The following is a 4140-nucleotide window of genomic DNA, read 5'->3' on the forward strand; positions in this document are numbered from 1 at the left end:
CACGCTTCTGCTCCAGCCCCGGAGCTGGAGGTTCCCAGGGCTCTGCGCTGACATGCCAGCTGGAGACGTGTGCCAGGGATAGATTTTCTGTTTAGCTTCTTTTCATATTAATTATCAAAGAGCAACAAATGTTAGCAGCTTGCAACAGTCATTATCTGAATGTCTTCTCCTTCTCACCAGCAGCCCCTGTAGGAAGAGGCTCCCCAACATGCAGGGGTAGATGAAGGCACAAGACCCGGCTGGTTGCTCCCTGGCCTTGCAAGCCAGGTGCATTTTGCTCACTTGGGATAGGCAGGAGGACAGGAATGACGGGATCCCTTCATTCTACAGGATGCATCCATCCAGGGAAGGGGCTGAGTCTGGTAGTGTCCATCACCCGCCAAACATCAAACTCTCTTCTGAAGACAGAGAAACCACAGAGAACAGGAAGGTTCTGTGCCAAATACAGGATTTTCTTAGACAGCTGTGAGGGGTGATCCGTTTCAGGGACACCACATTGAGCATGGCCATCAACCGGGTAAAGATCAGCTAGGTTTCCAGGTGGCCGCTTGTCAATAATGGGAAGCAATGTCACTCTCACGCATCAAACTTTATATTCAGTAATCTCAGACCGGTTCACAGACATCAGTTAGCTCAGCTTTGCAATCAAGGAAGGTCAGGAGCACCCTCCTCATTTCATATGAGGCGAGACAGAAACAGTTCAGTTCAGTATTTCCCTCTGTAACAAGGTTACAGCCAAGCCAGCAGAGGCAGGGGTACGGGCAGCCCTGCCTCCCTGCCCTCGAGCTCACCGACACCGAAAGCAGTCACTGCTGTAAGAGACTTACCTTGGAAATTCCCGTCTACAGCATCATTTGGCATAATTATAAAATCATGGTCACGAAGAGATAGAAAAAGACTCTTTGCTGTGTATCTAGACCTGCTTTGCAAAATCACCATGATCCAGCACATTGCCTATTCAATTACTCCCTACTAGGATGAAAATGAGCAACTTGTATTTGTCCTTTACCAGATCAAACCCCCCGCCACACCCTCACAGAGCAGATTTTTGAACAGCAGATGAAAGGCCGGCTTCAGCATGCCGCCTTCAGCGGACTGAGCACCCATCTAGGTCCACCCCATCCAAAGCCAACTGTTTAAGTGATCGCTTGCATCTCGTCCGTCAGCAAGACTGCAGGACCTGCTCCAAGTTGAACACGTATCGCAAAGCTACACTGAACTGGCTTTTGTCCCTTCCTTCACGATAAGAACCAAACAGGGCAGGATTTTTATGATTATTTATTATCTGTGAAGTGCCAGCAGTGTCCTGACTCTGTACAAGACACAACTGCTGCGCTTACAAAAAGAAAAAGCACTGTGGCCAAAATCATTTAGCCTGAAAAAAGTTAATGAATGTGTTCTCAGGAAGCTCTCAGGCGCTGCCCATCCTGAGGACATACCAAGGTGCCGATGTGAGCCACCCAAACTAGGCAGACATGTAGCTCATTTCTCTCACCGGTAAAGCTTAATTAGGTTGCTGTCCAAACACAGTTTGAGAATATGGCCAAAACGCAGGTACGGCCCTTGATTGCTAAAAGCCAATCCACTGCAAGAAACTTTTTTTTTTTTTCAGGTGGGGAAGCAACATTAAAAAACGCCACTACTCATGGAAGTTACAACTGCTTCCAACAAACAACATGTAGAAAATACTGGGAGGGAGACTCTTAAAGTATCTGCTAGTCTCCAGTGGAAAGGCGTCAAGTCCCCCATGTTCACCAGATGGATATCAACATCTGACACGTGTTGGAAGACATCCATATCAACTCCACCAGCCTGAACTGTAAGTAGCCAAAAACAAAGCCAGACAGGACATCTGTGATGTGGTGCCGTCCGATCATGACGCGGGAAAAGCCCACGCAGAGGGCCCAGAGGACCAGCAGGATCCGGAGAGGGATGGCCAAGACCAGGTGGTTGAGGAAGAACTTGGAGAGCATGGCTGCTCGGCTGGCGTGCCCGGCTGGAAATGCGTAAGTGTCCATGGTCAGGTAGTCCAACAAGCCAGGGTTGATGTCGTATGGCCCCTTCCGCTTGGCCAGCTTCTGCAAACCAGCCACAATCATGATGTCCAGGAGCAGGGCTACAAAAGGAGAGATAAGGAGGGAAAGGTCAGAGACAGAAGCAGAGTCGAGGGCAATTTTCAAGGCAGAACATCCAAGGATTGTCGCTGTCTTTAAATAAAGGCTTGGGTTCAGTTTCAGCCAGGTGTCCATGGTTCAGCTGCACGCAACGACCATCATCCTCAGATCACCACCCAAATGTTAATTAACCCTCCCAGTTCACCCATGGAGAAGGCAAGTACCATTATCACCATCTCACAGAGGAGAAACCCAAACCGCAGAGCCAAGCAACACGCCTGGGGAGGAAGAGAGCAACTGGCAAAGCTAAAATTAAAACTCTTTTGGCCCTCAAACCACCGGACTGGGTGTCTCTGTTTCTGTCCTCCACCCCACGCTTTAGAAACCTCATGCAGCAAGGATGTATCCCTGCCTGGGGTGGCTCTGTGCCGGGGTGACCGGGCTGCAGGGAGCAGTCGGTGGGAGGAAAGGTGCCCCGCCGCTGCCCCACAGCACTTTCTGGTGTCGTCCCTTGTCCTCTCCCAAGCCCACCGCCTCCCTCCCGCCCAGCGGGACCACACCGCCCTGGCAGATTTCACTAAAAAAAGAGCCTTAAGAGAGAGCGAGCCAAGGGAAAAGCCATACAATTAAGAAAAAGGGCTTCTGCCACAGGTCTCAACACCAAATCGCCTTTCTTCCCTAACTGCTTCAGGAGTGAAACCTATCAGCACTTGTCTTCATCATCCTCCTCTTCATCCCACCCCCTTTGCCCCAGCCGACAAGTACTGTCATTTCTATTTCCTAGCATCGATTTTATTTTTCTTTAACCCCCTCATCTGCTTTTCCCCAGCCCTCCTAATTAGTCAGACTGCTGATTTCAGCTCCTCGCAGCAACGACAAAGAAATATATACCAGCACGAGCACAGCCCGCTCCCTCGGCAGGGACGCGAGGGGCCAGTTGCCTGGCTCCGGGGCCCTGATAAAGACCATTCCTTGAGAGCTGAGAAGGTTTCAGGAGGATGGATGGGAGGGTGGCGGTGGCGGGGATGGGAAATGAGTCGGTACATGGGAGTCAGGCGGCTCCTCCTGCCTGCTTGGTACCTGGCAGGAGCTGGGAAGCCAGGAGCTGTCATGGCAGCTCTGCTCGCCCGCCTCCCGCGGCGTGCCACCTCAGCTCCCGGCATCGCTTCGGGAAGGAGCTGGTATTTATCCTGGCCAAACTCTCTCCTTATGGGAGGGCTATTTTTCTTCCCCATCTGCAGGGCATCTTGTGTGGGGAAGATGGACAGCAGGACCTCCCTGGACCTCCTGTCCACCAGGTCCTGCCCGAGCCACCCCTGAGCTCTCAGAGCTGCGGAGGGGAGATGGAGCAGAGGAAAAAGTCTGGGCCACAGCTCCTCGCTAGCGGGGATGGCGGCACGGGCCGTGGGACTCCAGCTTAAACACAACAAGAAGCAGGAGGCTGACATGAAGGAAAGGTTCATAGCTGGCATCTGAAACAAGGTGGTGAGGCTCCAGGTGGCAGAGGGATGCAAGGAGGCCACCACACTGGCCCTGTAGCGGTAGCCATGGGCTTAGGACAAGGCGAGCCGGGGACTGCACAGAGCCCACCCAGCGGGACCGGCAGATGGGGAGGGCTGCAGCCCGCGGCGGGGGCCCTAATGCTGTTTGAGCAGAGCAGTTCTCTGCACTTTAAGGTTTGCTGATATTATTTTAAGGAGCTGGCCAGGGTGGGGAGAAAGGGAGAGGGGAATTTCAAACACAGGCTGCAGACTGGGGCTGGCCGGTCATTACGGGGCTCTGCTCGTGCTGCGCTTCCTAAATCACCCCCAGCCCGGCTCCTCACCCCCAAGGTGACCCCCGCAGCCCTGATTCAGCAAAATGGCTCAGGAGCCGATTTTCAGAGCTCGTCGGCTGCATTGCACATCAGTCCCATCTCACCCTGGACAAGAGCTGGGGGAGAGCCGCAGCTCTGGGACGCAGTCTCGGGAGCCCAGACTCGCGCATTCATTTCAGAGAGATGACGCACCAGCGCTGCCAAGAGAAG

General features: G+C 53.1%; 1 pseudogene; it reads right to left on the reverse strand.

Annotated features, from left to right (window-relative positions):
- Positions 1-1262: 1262 nt before the first annotated feature.
- The window catches only part of LOC104073615, a 4460-nt pseudogene continuing 1582 nt past the window's right edge, over positions 1263-4140 (reverse strand).

Source organism: Fulmarus glacialis, unplaced genomic scaffold (genome assembly GCF_000690835.1).
Source record: "Fulmarus glacialis isolate BGI_N327 unplaced genomic scaffold, ASM69083v1 scaffold22402, whole genome shotgun sequence".
Taxonomy (NCBI): Eukaryota; Metazoa; Chordata; class Aves; order Procellariiformes; family Procellariidae; genus Fulmarus; species Fulmarus glacialis.